The 15,308-nt window shown below is 38.3% G+C and overlaps 1 protein-coding gene across 2 annotated transcripts in view; it reads right to left on the reverse strand.

The window, feature by feature from the left end:
- Nucleotides 1-15,308, reverse strand: part of LOC115345977 (bifunctional heparan sulfate N-deacetylase/N-sulfotransferase 3) — a 336,206-nt gene that overhangs the window by 142,406 nt on the left and 178,492 nt on the right. For both annotated transcript variants that reach the window (XM_030025568.1, XM_030025577.2), the window contains one exon: nt 5,413-5,528. The gene's annotated coding sequence lies outside the window, so the exon portion shown is untranslated. The remainder of the gene's footprint in view (nt 1-5,412; nt 5,529-15,308) is intronic.

Here is a 15,308-nt window from a genome sequence, read left to right on the forward strand (position 1 = left end):
GGCCAGGAACACCAGGCCTTTGTAGGACTTTTCAAAGGGGTCATAGACCACTAAACAATCTGCTGCATCTGAGCACGTCAATATAATCCCAACAAGGCAGACCAGCATGGTTTGTATCTTCTTGCCATACCAGAGATTCTCCAGGCCCTCACACACTGCTTGCACCAAAGACTCAGAGCTGGTCACAGACATGGGAAAGCAGCTTGGGAAAGGTCCTCCTCACCCACTGAATGGACATGGCAGATACCCATACCTCTAACCCCTGAGGATACTTCCAGAGGGGACAACACCACAACATCTAGCACTTATTTACAGCTCGTCTTACCATATTCACACCAACAGGCAGACTAGAACTTCTGCTAATCACAGCTGTCCTCAGGGAGGATCCCACAAGATAGGATTGAGTTGCCTTCCTCAGAGAAGACCATCACACTACCCTACTAATGGTCCCCGTGTAGCATTGTACATTGTACATCACTAGCTCCTCTCCGAGGATCACCTGGCTGCCAGACCTCCTGCATCTGGCACTGGGTGCAGAGATACAAGATAGAATACAGCTACAGCTCCACAATGAATAGCTAAGCTGGTACAAGACAGTATGGCTCCCCTTCTGCACAAGCAGCACAGCACCGAGCTGGGCTCCTGTCCACTTCTGTGGATCTTGCTGGAACAGGCTTTATTGCGGGAGAAGGAAGCCCTCCATTTTAAGATAATATTCCTCCATTTCAAAAAAGCCAAGCCATTAGGTCTTTCCCCCTTTGGCTTCTTCAAATCTCTGTGCTCATTCTAGGGAGACATTTCTGACTCACGCTAGAAAAACAAATACATACTAGTGGTGACTTGAGTAATGAAGCTTCATCCAACTATGCTCCTCATGCAGGTGCCATGCACGTGGATGCCCCAAAGTACTCCTAGAGAGACCTATTTCTTTGGAGGCTTCCTTGTTCAGATCCATACAAAACGCTAGGGTCTGTCTTCTGACAGTTGCTTGCTACTCTCCATACTGCTTTTGCCAAGTCATTTTGATTTATGTTCTTAATACCAAAGTCTCCATACCTGGAAAGCTAAAGTAAAAATTACATAGCTATCTTCTACTGACAATTTTACCAACTCCTTTTGAGTGAAAGATTTGGGTGGTGTATTCCAAAGAACTATTATGAAATGAAATTTTAGTGAAACTCAACTGGAACTTCTTGAAACTCCTTAGAAAAGTCTCAAGTCTAAAAGGTACACCTGAAAAATAGTGAATTCCTTAGGTAAACTAAATCAGAGCATTATCACCTCTTTTAGATCCATATTTAGCATTCATGTTTTGTACTGGTTGAACACAAGAGAAAACTTGTGAAGGAACTGAACATCAATTGGTCCCTAATGAAGTTCAAGCCAATGCAACTACCAAAGATTTCTTTCTAAATATTGTACTGTATTCTTCTGTCTCAATACTGACATCATTTCCAACAATAATAAACATAATTCCAACTTACGGTAAGACATAGTCTATAACATAAAATAACTGCAAGTTACAGTAAGACAGAATTAAAATTATTTTTCCCCTGTTAATGGGTACATCTTAACAGATGGGTCAAGAAACATAGACATCAGAATTTATTTTACTTCTAATGCAAACTGCTAAGAGGCATAGGAGATACTTCTTGTATTCCCTACAAAGGAGAAAAGGATGGAATTCTGGTAATTTATACAAGATACCCACATTTTCATAAGATTGAGCCTACAAAATAAAAAAAAAAGTGGTATGCTACGATGGACTACATGCATGTGCTGTCAGGCATGAAAGATGCTGGTCTGTTTTTCACACACTGGGAATGCAGAGAAGGGTTCAACATCTCTGTGACAATCCCTAGTGTGATTAGAGTCTTAGCACTTCACCTGCCCTGCAGGGTGGGAAACTCTGACAAGGCATATATATTATTGAATAAAGTTTATTCTCTAGGGCCCAAATTTCTCTACTAGACAGATAATAGCACAGGGTGGTGTAACCAGTGAATGTAATTCTGAATCTACCTGAGTGAAAAGGAAAGTCCTGTGTTATTCTTTTGATATAGACTAGGAATAAATAAAAGCAAACAGATTTTACTATCCTAGGCTCAATGTCATATTTGGCAATGTTTTTACTCTTGGCAGCAGTGAAGGCCAAGGTGAGGGGGTCTCAATATTACCGATGCTTGCATGAAGCTGGCAGGAAGGGCTACCTAGATTACTTAATGATGTGTGCTTTGCAGTTAATGAGCCATTTGTCATGAGGGGGTGAGTGGATTTATGCTTACTGTTATAAAAAAATAGTATTGGATGTAAATACATACGTATATATGCAGTCTAAAACTTTTTTTTCTCTTTTACTGAGCATACTATTGATAAGACACAGAGCATTATGTTCATATATTAAACATTTTTTTATAACATAGGCTGTCTTTGAAGGTACACAAAGGTGATTTTGTGTCATAATTAATGAACTTTGTCTTACGTGTGCTAAAAAAAATGTGCAAGTAGTGTAAAGTACTACCGATTTCTTCATTATGGTAGCTAAGTTAAATTTACTGCAAAGAAAAACAGAATATCCTTGTAATACTGAATTACAGTTCTCAGGTGACTGATTCTTAATGAAATATTCCAGAATTTGCTTTACCTGACCTATCCCTTTGATAACACCTATTACTGCTTAGTCCACAAGCACAGTTAAATATATAGCATGCACATATATGCATTTATAATAGAAACAATTTCATATATATACATCCCCCCAATATATTACATAAGAGTATATGTGTGTGTATTTTTCCCTAGAAGCCTATTGCTAAGAGTTTTTTTCAGAGTGTTGTAATTTCCTTCCACCGTGAAAGAGAAGCTATTAAAAAAAAGGGTATTGAACCTCATGGCCAAAGATATGCCAACTTTCAAAAAGAAAAGGTTTTAAGCCCAACAAACTGCTGAAGTTCTTCTCACAAGGCCTTTTCTCCTATTCTTACAGAGAGAATGTTACAAAATTGCTTTCACCTTTGCAGGAAGAGACCAGAATTGGTCTTGAGGATAACAAGTTTCCTGGCCACCACCAACCAATGCAAAATAGTGCCCCAAAGAGAAAGAATCACCCAGGCTCAAACCCACAGGAATTCAGCCTGCCGTTCCCTAGGCAAATCAAAGGCTCAGCTCATTACAGTTGATTTCCACACACATAAAAATGCATGCACACACACGCATGCTTTGAAGTTCTGCTTGTTTCATATGTTGTATTATTGTGAGAGACTAAATGACTTTCCATATAATAAGTACAACCTGCTTACAGGGCTAAGCACTCTAAAGATGCGAAGGTCTGTCCTCAGTACGAAGATTTGTCCTCAGTATGAAGTACCATTGAAAGACACCCTTACATGTGGTTATAATTCTGTGTAAGTTTCTACACAGTGTTTAATACAATGTAATTTCTGTATTTTATGAGTAAGGCAGAAGCTGAAAGATCTATATGGTGCAGCAAGATATTGCCAATAGGTGTTAAATAAACATAACTGTAACATACTTTACTATTAAATGTTCTGGTCAGGGTCTCAAAACATTTTTCTTATTTTGGAATAGCCACAATTTAACAAAACGGAAAACCGACTGTTAACACGATTGTTGCCAGGGTAAGAAACAAGACTGCAAGCCAGGAGACTGGGATTTAACTCTTGGATGTGCTACCAAGTTGCTAGTGAGGCTGACCAGATAATTACCGTCGCAACCATGCAGTGAATGAGAAGTCCTGGGGATGGGGAAATGCTAAGGTACAGTAACTGTCAATGCCGCAGCAGAACCAAAGCACTTGTTCCAGAAGGGGAAACTAACAAAAAAACACACCCCCCGCTAAAGATGACAACCGGGGACACACACACACACACACAAAAAAAAAAAAAAGAAATTGCCGTAAAAGGCAGTTCTTATCATATTTTTTGGTCCACACAGTGTATGGTTCCCAGCCGTTCACGCAGCTGTGCCTCACTGCCTGCTCCTTTTTCTTCCCCTAACCATTGCAGGTTGCAGGTTCAGTGCTGCTCCCTCCTCCCAAGGCCACAGCAAGCTTGTCCTTCTAAGAGTATGTGAAGCACCACCCAGCATGGCCTGGTAAAAAGCTGACAAGGTGTGCGAGAGCCGAGTAGCCCCAGGTTTGCACTATGCCAAATGTGAAGAAAGAATATAAAGCCCTTAAAATGCAATGATTTGTTCTTCAAATTATGGCAGTTTATAATTCTGTTACTGAATTGAGACAAAAAGCAGATGAGAGCCCTTATTGGGCCACAGATTTAATTCCATTACTTGAATGTTCTGGTTCATCAGGACATCAGAGCACCCCATCTAACTGAATACAAGATTTCTTGGAAAATTTTCCCTTATGTTAGAAGAAACCAGGGGAACTCAAAACTGCATTCAAACCTTTACTTCTACAATTTGGGTGATTTTCTGTCAATTTTAATCCTCAGAAACGGTTGTTAACAAAATCTCATTCATATGCCAATTAGCATATATTTAGCAGAGGCAATTTTACACAGCTCACAGCTTGTGTCCAAAGATCAATCTTCACTTATTTTGGAAAGAATGCCAACTAGCCTTAGTAATTTAAGTCGTCCTAATACTACACAGATTTTTCCATTTTATTGGGCTCACAGAGCATTGATGATGATCTTTGTTACTATAATAGTCTTTCAGAAAACAACACATTTTTCTCGGGACTCTGCAGTAGCAGTTTCAGGTAGTATTTGTTATCATTATAAAGTTTTCATGTTTTAGGAGAATTACCATCACCTGTAACAGATCCTGTAGGATTTAATTTATGCAGAATTCACAATGACAAATAAAAACCAAAACAAACAAACAACTTTCTTGCCTCAGGTTATACATTTTAGTTCACCAAGGTGCAAAATTCAGCAAAACACAGTCCCTCAAAGAGTGGCTGACACATTAGTATTTGTATGAATGATTATGCAAATAAACAAAAGCAAGTTGACATCTCAGCCACATCTAACATAAAATGTTAAACAGCACAACCAGGTCCTCCTCTACTTAGATACACTAAAGCTTTAATATATTCTTATTTTCCAGTCTGCCTTACTCCATCAGAAGGCAGTGCATTTCCCAGAAACCTTGATCTTCCAATAAACAGTCTGAAGCCCCTATTATCCTAGCGGGATTCCACCTTTTGAGGATGAACACATGAGGTTTTGTTTACCAGGTTCAGAGTAAAGGGCACTTGTAAGGGAATCAGTAGAACTGGCTCTGTACTTCGGTCTCTAGTTAAAATAAATTTTTGAGACAGTTTTCCCCTGGCAGGCAGGCAATAACTTTGGTATGGAATTCTTGAAAGAAGAGATTGCCTCTGCAACTATACCACGCACGTGTTTGCAAATAAATTCAAATTTCACTTACCTAACAGTCATACTTTGCATCCCTGGATTTGCCTCTCTTGGGAAGCTCTTCCTGCAAGACTCCTGATACCTTCTCTCAGTCGGCATGTTGGCAATATTCCTTTCAGTGAAAGGACACTGGTAAAAAAGAAAATAAAAAGTAGTATTACTTTCTTATATCTTTGTCTTTGCACAACTCTTTAGAAAAATCAAATGTTAAGTGTTATTTTTATAAAGTCTACGATCTCAAAGCTTCAGGCATGTAGTAGAGATCAAGTTCTGCTACTGTCTGTCAACATCGTTTGCCTAATAAAGCATCTTGAGCTCCATTTAAACTGTTTTTATTGCTCCCTAAATATAGTTTTACTAACGTGCTTTTTAAATTACAATTGCCTACTGGCCTGCCTGCTGGTGGTGAAAATCTTCAATCCATTATTCAGAACAGAATCATGCAAGCATTATTATTAACAAGGGAGAAGTTAGCTAATGACTGGCAGCTTAAAGAATAATGGAACTGTTAATATTTGAGGCCATCCTCCCTGCTTCTGTCTATCACAAGTACGAGAATCATTTAAATTAAATACTTTGTGTGACTAAAACACATTTCAGATGATATAATGAACTACAGCTATAGCTGGTTGAATGCATCTATCATTTCTAAAGTTAGGCTTAAGTCCACCTGCTCTCTGAGGGCTCAATTTTGCCCTAAATTACACCTGGGTAATTCCACTGCTGTGAATCATATGATAGAAGGTATATTAGAGGAATATTTCATCCTTGCAAAGCTTTTTGAAAAATCAATTCAATTCCAATAATTTTTAAAACTTGTTAAAGAGAATAAATTTGTAGAAAAACTATTGTAGAAAGAAGTACTGCTGGTTTAATAAGACAGTTACACAAAGTAATGTGAAATGGATTCTTGTAAAAGATTTTTCTCAAATGCAAAAGATTTAGTTCAAAGGAGATTGAATCAAAATGGATCTACCAGAAACAAAGTATTAAATCTCTCCTTTTTCCCCAGAGGGAAAATACCTCTGCTCACGTAGCATTTCGTATTAATAGTCTTAAGTTAGTTATGAAGTGTTGCAGAAAGTTCTGCACCTTGATATGTATGGGGTATGTGGTTTCAATGTTCAGCAGGCATTCCTGGGTTGACCCTACTACATGATTACTCTGGAGTTTTAAGACACAAGATATAACACTCCAATTTATTCTTGTCAGTGTTATCTTTTCACTTCAGGCTTAGGAGCTTAAGCAGGTTTTTTTTTTTTTTTTTTTTTTTTTTCCTTTTCTTCCCTCTGCTATGAGAAGCCAATCAGAATACCAATATAGAAAATATACTTCAAATGAAACAATGTTGTTAAGTATTCATAAGACTCCCAATTACCAGTGTATCCAAGTGTGCTTGCTGTCAATATATATTAACTACAAAGTTGATAGAAGACTAGAATTGACCCAGAAATTGTCAGAACTTGTGATCTTTGTCAATTCAACTGAGTGACAGTCTGCATTGTGTAAATAACTGCACCCTCCACCACTAAAAATGAAGATCATTTCAGGTCAGTTGAAGCAAAGCTTTTTTATTTTCTCATGGCAAAAAAACCTGAAATTGTCTCTGGTCAACCAAAGCTTTGCTTAGTCTGTAGGTTTTTTTCCAAATTAAAACAAATGAAACACTTTTAAAACAAGTTTTGAAATTTATTTTCAGCTTTTTTTCAAAGGGACCATTTACTAATCTGATTCATATTCACATTTTGTTTTGTTTTGTTTGGTTTTTTTCACATGACTAAATATTCATTTTGGTGAAAACTTTTAAAACAAGAGAAAAATTGCCTTGCTTTTCCTTCTAGTTGTCCTCTTGAGGAATATTCTATTTGGGATTACTTAATTTAGAATTTACATCACAGAATAACACACACAACACAAGCAGTAGTCTTAATAAACACCAACTAGGAGGTTGGTCAAGGACCAGCCATTGAAATGAAACCTTCAAAAAAAGTTCTGAAGTAACCATGGTTCTGAATTAACTTGCACCAAATGTGAAAACGGATCTTTGTGACTTCTTAATTAAGTCGTTAGTGCTTCTGAGAAAATGCAGAACTTGCCTGCTATGTATACAGAGTATCTAGAGCACACAATACTCTTCGAAAATCTTGTAACAGAAACCCTGTTTTTGAAATAGGACTGTTTCCTTTGCAAACATGCCAAAGACACCAAAAGCTTCCAGTCTCTAAGGATACCTTTTACTGGGAGACAGAATTCTCGTTTTAGAAGGGAACTCTTCTAATAAAATGGCAGACCTTCTGGGCTCTCTTCTAGCCAGTGACTTCTAATGACTTCCCAGCTTGAACACCCTCAGGACAATTCCACCTGAATTTCCAGGGAAGTCTTGTTCTTACCATCATTTCTGAAGCCTGATCTTGTGTTTGCCCCTCAATTTGTGCAGGCCCCCTACTTCTTTTAGAAGTCTCTCAGTCCAACTCTGCCACAAGCTCCTTCCTTGCCTGGCCTTTCCTGTATTTCTGGAGATTTTCCCACCTGAACGTGCTCAGCTGCCTTGAGCAACATCTCTCACTCCCCACAGCTTTCCACCTGCCCTGGTGCACCAGGGCAAGATAATCAGACAACCTCCTTCCCACTGACTAGCTGCTCCTTCCCAGCACCATCTATGTCCTGAGCCATGAGCTCAGCTTTATATATATATATATATATAATACAGCTTTATTACGTATCATGCCCTGCAGTATCGGAAGCCTGAGTCAATTGTCTCAATTGGAAAGCTTTGCTTCTGACCACCACACCCCCTGCCCCTTACATTATTATACTTGCGGCTGTTCTTTAACACCCACAGTAATCTTTGATCAACGATAGTATGTGCTGATTTTCCATTTATTACCCGCTAAGTTCTCACTTCTGTTTGGTTGCCAGCTGGTAGTTTCATGGAATTGTGCACAGATTACCTGGGTATATTTATGTATCGCAATGTCATCAGCAGAAGGACCATTCCTACAGTTTCCATGTATGTCAGCAGTAGCAGAGAGAGTGGAAGATTTTTTCTTTGGCTTCCAGGACAAGGTTAAAAACTGACCTGGAAAGGACTGAATGCTAGAAGTCTATGACATACTGGCTGGATATTTTTAGATGTTTCTGCAGAGGAGGCCTCCCTCCAAAAAGGTAAAAATGCTCTTCTAGCTAGCTCATAGAAGTAAAAAAAAACAAAAAAACAAAAAAACAAACAAACAAAAACAAACCCAAAAAACCCCCTGTAGGTCCTCCTGTTACTATATGAAAAAAGTTGAAAGTTTTATCTACTATTTGTTAATATAAACTACACATAGTGTTGAACAAGCTATTGCATTTTCTGAGATGCCTGGAGTCCTTTAGGGTTCTAGGCTGTTTTCTGTCGTGGTTTAACCCCAGCCAGCAACTAAGCACCACACAGCCGCTCTCTTGCTTCCCCCCCACCCAGTGGAAGGGGGGAGACAATCAGAAGGAGAAAGGTAAAACTTATGGGTTGAGATGAGAACAGTTTAATAGAACAGAAAGGAAGAAACTAATAATGATAATAATAACAATAATAAAATGACAATAATAATAAAAGGATTGGAACGTGCAAAACAAGTGATGCACAATGCAGTTGCTCACCACTCGCTGACTGATGCCCAGTTAGCTCCCGAGCAACGATTCCCCCAGGCCAACTCCCCCAGCTTATATACACTAGGCATGACGTCCTATGGTATGGAATACCCCTTTGGCCAGTTTGGGTCAGCTGCCCTGGCTGTGTCCCCTCCCAACTTCTTGTGCCCCTCCAGCCTTCTTGCTGGCTGGGCATGAGAAGCTGAAAAATCCTTGACTTGGTATAAACACTACTTAGCAACAGCTGAAAACATCAGTGCGTTATCAACATTCTTCTCATACTGAATCCAAGACATAGCACTGTACCAGCTACTAGAAAGAAAATTAACTCTATCCCAGCAGAAACCAGGACATTTCCAAAGGACGGAATTTTAGGAGCAGAAAAGGCTAGTTAATAAAAACCAGAAATTCACAACTGTCTCATAAATTGAGAACATATAGTTTCCATGAGTTATATTTATAGACCTCCAGTTGACCTTTTATTCCAAATAGCAAAGTTTGAAAAGTTTGGACCAATGAAGATAACTATTATCTATCACCTTATGATCCCGTGAAAAAAATGCATATATGATTTTGGACTTGTTCAAGTAGTTTCAAAGTACATGATCCTGAGAGATGCTGAGTACCCAAGGATTACAAATTGAGCATTTGCTCTAGCTGATAGCCTCAATACAACCCTTTTGTTTTCTTCTGGTCACTCCATTATTTTTTTTTTGGCTTGTTTTATTCCAAGCTTGTAACAGGCTTACACTGTCACACACTAAATAACTCATCATATATTTTTTGTAAGAAAAAGCTTCTTCAAGTGGCTTCTGCTTTGACCTACAGTTATCTCATATAATTTTTCCATTCTCCATTGAATTTCATGGAAATCTGTACTGTACTGTAGTCAATCACTCTCTCTCTCTATATACATACATATATATATGGAAAGCAGACAGATGCTGGTTTGCTTTCAGCTATTTTATGGGTTGGGTTGTGTCACAGGTGTTTTAACTAATCCCATGTAGTTTTGGTGGCTTATTAATATGACAGTGCTTAGTATTGCCTCTTCCACTCTCCCAGTGTACCTCAGCTTCTTTGCTTCAAATTATAAGATATCCTGTAGCTCAATATCCATAACGTATGAGCTCAACCTTGACATGATGACAGCGCTGCACAGAGTCCTATAGCTGATAGGACGCTAAGAAGTGGTTTTCTTCTTCCTTCCCATGGGGCACTTTCCCATCTCAGCGTGCAACCAACTGCTGACAAGGCGGTTTATATGTACTGACACCAAGCACAGCTAGCTACCTAAAAGAAAATTAAATCTCACACTGAGAAAGGACCCACTATCAGTTAAGCTTGCAATGAGCTGTAACTGTGCCAAGTACCATCATTAAGAGCCAATTTTTGGTTTTTATTGTTGTTCAATACAAGAGATTCCTTCTCTAAGCAATGTGTGCCCCTGAAGAAAAGATTAGGATTACACAATGCAGCTAGTAATTTCCAGTTTTCTCATGTATAGTCATAAACTTCAGAGCAAAGACATCCAACTGCTTGGGGAGGGAAGGAGGCAAAACGGTGATAAGAATGAAAATGGCAGTAGTAACCCAGTAAATCAAGCAATTGGTGTTGAATAAGTGCAATCCGCACAACTGAAGAAAACTCCAGACCTAAATAGGACTTGCGGGCCAGAATACAGCAACAAAGAGGAACTCCATTTCAGAGCAACTTCCCTCATTTCAGAATATACTTTTATTCTTCATTTCTAGAGTCAAATGTTTCAAATGCTTTCATGAAAACAGTTTTTTTTTCCTGATTAAAACATTAGGCTTTTTAATTCATGAAGGTGTGAAGATGTACCAAGATTTCTCCTTCAATACAGGCATTGCGCAACACAAACTTCAAATATCTTTCCATCTCATTCAGAATGGTTTGGTATAAAAAAAAATCTTCTGCTTTGAATCTGATGACAAGCAGAAAATAAACAAGAGACTCCCTCCTCCTGGGCTAATGCCCCAGCTGCACTGAGACAGAGGTTTTGTTAAAACCAGTATATCAGCATATTTAGTTGGTAGCAAAGCTCCCCAAATCAAATCCAATTTAAAGCCTTCCAACTGAAGTGATAATTGGTTCATTCTCAATTTCCTTTTCCAGATTTTTGAAAGTAAAAAGGGAGATGAAGAATTCACAAATTTTACAGAATTCTGTTTTTCAGTGACAAGCGACACAAAACAGCATTTGCAGTTGACACTTAACAAAACATTCATTTCATTTCAAAATTCTTTCAAAATGATGCTATGCCACTTCTTTCTTTTGACATTTCTAAAATGGTGTCGAAATTTTGCAATATAAATTCTAGCATTTGCTGTATGCAAATTCTATGAGGGAAAACTCCTGTTTCTTAAAAAATATGTATCTTTTAAGAAATTTCACATGGAAGGTTTTTTGTAAAGACATTCTGGTTCTACTGCCATCAACATTTAAATCCTTAGAAAATGCAGCCAGAAGCCTAAATTACATCATATTGAGCTTGTCTAAACTGTGTTTTAAAATTTATTTCATTAAACTGGTGCAAACACTTCTGTACACCCATTTAAATAATTTAAAATTTGATTTATATTGATGTAGTATAAGTCAAGTCTTTCCCAACTTTAGAGCAGCCAATACAGGACAGGTTTAATTCACTTGATGGCTCCCTGAACAGGAGTTTAATAAAATCAATTTAGCACCCAAACTTGATTAATCAGTGCAATCTCACAAGTAGCCAAACCATCAGAAGTAGAGGAAGTGGCACTATTTTAATGTCTGAAAATAGTAGTAGAAAAAAGAAAGCTGATAAAAGAGATGAGGCTCCTACAAGATGCAATTGCACATATACATCCTACGCTATGATGCACTATAAGCCAACCATTAATTTCTGTCACCAGGTATATACCTGGATCTGCTCTGGGAGTCTAAAGTTGTGCACTCACAGGAAAATGCCATATCTGTAATTAGCCCATGATTAACAAAGCTTTGTATGACTTTTCTGAAAATAAAAGAGTGAATGGTATTTCAAGAGCGTGCAAAGGAGTGGTATGAAAGAACCAAAGGAAAGACACGGAACTCAAAAATACTACCACTCTGAATTTAACACCCTTGATCAACCCCAGGAGTTTCCTGATTATAAACCAAAATCAAATCATCAGGAAAAACATAATGCAGTTCACTCATATACTTTAAAATGACACAATAGGCAATAATGTTTGATTCAACACAACTGGTTCTAAGTTGGTGGTTGAGCCCTCGGCCCTGGTTTTCTCACATAAAACAATGCTGCCAAGAGAATGCGTAACAGATGCTAAATATGCACACGTCTTACACGCTGCTTGAATTTGTTCATCACCGACTTCCTTTGGGATAAAAAAGATATTGTCAAAATGATAATGATGGTGTAAACATTTTGGCCACTTCAAGCATTTTCTGAATGCCAGATAAATTCAGAATAATTTTTAGCAGTAGGCTTGCCAGAACATCAGCTGAAGCCTTCATTATAGCTATTCATATCCCTATAATAAAGGTTGCATCAGCAATTCCATTATAAATGCTCTTTCAGAGGGTTTGATAATTTGGCTGCAAAAAGTATTTCTGGCTGAAGCTTGGCATATAAGTTGTCTTAGATATAATTTTTAAAGTTAGTTTTAAACTGTTCAGCTGTTTTCTGCAAAAAGATGGAAGAAACAAAGATGTTTTAGCTGGTTTAAATTGTTCTTTTTTTTGTCCTACATAAAGAAGCACCAAGTCTTTTCTTTTGAAGTACAAATTATGTTAAGAAAAACCAAGAGCCACATACACTTTAGTGCTTAGGTACACTTAGATATATGCTAATTACATGTACTCTGGTTAATTGTGGCATGATCTGGATGTCAAGGATTAAATGATAGGGAAGAAATTCCATGGAGGAACGGTGGCACAGAAAGTCACTCCAGCTTTTCACCTTCCCCCAAAAGGCTACCATTGATAAAATCACCAGGCTGAGGTCAAGTAATGTGCTTCTAGAAAACAGAGTGTAATGGGACAGCCGTTTCATAAAGGCAGTTATAAAGGAAAAACTTGACAAATCTTTCAGGTTTAATTTAATCATGAAATCAGTAAACGACTTAGGAAATCAGCTACTTTGGTGGCACTGATCTTTCATAGTGCCTAGAAGACCCACAATCTTTGATGGATGTTTATTTTTCACCCTAATCTTCTTAGGTAGAAAAGTACCATCTACTTTTTTAAAGATGGAAGCTAAATAGATTCCAGCAGGTTTATCCCAGTTATGAGCTCAAAAGTTAGAAAGTGGATGAAAGCCCACAAAATGTCAGGATCCCTGTGTTGTAACGAGAGGAGGACAAGACTGGTTTGGTCCAAACTTCATCTGCTAATGCCACACACAGACTAATTTGTAAAGAAAAGAGGAATGGGCATTAGAAATTCAGTGGACCAAGATTTTTGTGCTGGCAATTAGACCTAACAAGGTAGATGAATTAATGCAGAGATGATCCATTCTGTCTATAACTCTCCATTTGGGTCCCTGACGGATTTTCAGAGAACAGGGCAATACAGGATGGGAGGACTGAAAGGGCCAAGCTTCCCTTTCACTGTCTTCTAATACTCCAGCGATACATCACTGTTTACATCACAATCTAGATGGCATTACCACCAGCACTGCTTTGGTTAAGCCTTCTTAACTTTGGTTAACTTCTTCAACGTGAGATTTGGGCTATTGTAGTCAACCCCCCAACATGAGCCTTTTTTGTGGCAGGTGCTGGCAGGTGAATTATATGTGTTGCCCATGTTTTCCCAGGAACGAAATTATGAAGTTAGAACCAGAAAGGGAAGCTGTCCTTGATACACATTTCTGTTCCCTTTTTAAGCTCAAGCCTGAGTTCAAGAAGCTCCTGAACATTAGTAACGATGGGAAGAATAATAGCACTAACCTACAATAGCCAATTTCTGCTCTCTCAAAAATGAGAGAGCATTGAGATTCTTCCCTATACAAACTTCTTTCACTGGGGAAACAGAAGAAAGCTCTACACTGTAAAGACTTTCAGGAACAAAACAGAAATAGTAATTAGTTTCCTTTCTGTATTTTATAAAGATTGTTCACAGTGTTTGTAAGCATGGGAACAAGCATGCTTAGGTTTCCCTCTCTGAAATCCCTGTGTTTAGTGTTGTACACTGGCAGGGTCATCTAAATTAGTACAAGACAGCCAGGTACAGGGCAGACTATACTGAAGATGAAAAGTTGCACAGTCAGTCTTTGTCTGGGAAAAAAAATAAATAACGAAAGCTTCATAGAATCTTATCCCATACTGGGTTGATTTTACCAGTCGTCTTACTCTCTGTTACTCTGGCTAGGGAAGTAGGAAATCTCCTAAAAATGTGGATTATTTTGTTTTCCTAGGATGATTACTTAGACCGAGATAGAACAATTTGGAGATACTTATTTTCCCTCTGTTGTGTAACCTCACACACGGAGGCAGCTCAGGGTTACTAGTCCATTGATGGGTAGGTAAGATACCCAGCTCCCTTGCTAACAATCCTGCACTTCATTGGACTTGTCTGACATCTTTACTGGCAGTTAAATCATCCTTTCTTTCCTGGGATGGCTGATATAACTGCATCTCCCAGGCAGGGACATATTTCCACTTGTCACAATTATAATCTCTATAGAGGTCTGCAAGGAGTGGGAGAAGCTCTAGTCTACACAGTGAAAATGAAAATACATTATATGGTAGTGGAAAATGATACCAACTTCACGCATGATGTATTCAAGTTTGGATATGCTAAGCTTTCAATGAATACAGTTATCGTCAACAGAGGGGTTACTACTGGAAGAGGGGGAAAAGAAAACTTTTTCACAAAGTGAAATTAATCTGGGTGAAATTCACTTTTACAAAAAATGTGTATTAAAGCCTTGCAATTACTAGAGAATGAACATCTGTTTGCAGGAGACAGCAAATGCTGTAAAGAAATTAACCTTTAAGTTCTTTGCTAGCAAAGATTTGTGTTTGTTAATACATTCAATTAGTACCACAGGGCAGGAGCTCCATTTGCACTTCTTGGACATACACAGAGTGCATCTATCTTTCCTTATCGTCCTCAAGAAACTGCTGCCTCCCAATTCTGTACAGGAAGCCACTAGGTTAAGAATTACAGCACATGATTCGACCTTTCTTTTCTAAGATGTATTAAATCACTTTCAATTACCCAAACCAGTAAGCTACTTGACAGATGGCTTCAAAGCACCTTCCTTCATGGTTCATTACC

The sequence above is a fragment of the Aquila chrysaetos genome, chromosome 1 (assembly GCF_900496995.4).
Source record: "Aquila chrysaetos chrysaetos chromosome 1, bAquChr1.4, whole genome shotgun sequence".
NCBI classification, from domain to species: domain Eukaryota; kingdom Metazoa; phylum Chordata; class Aves; order Accipitriformes; family Accipitridae; genus Aquila; species Aquila chrysaetos.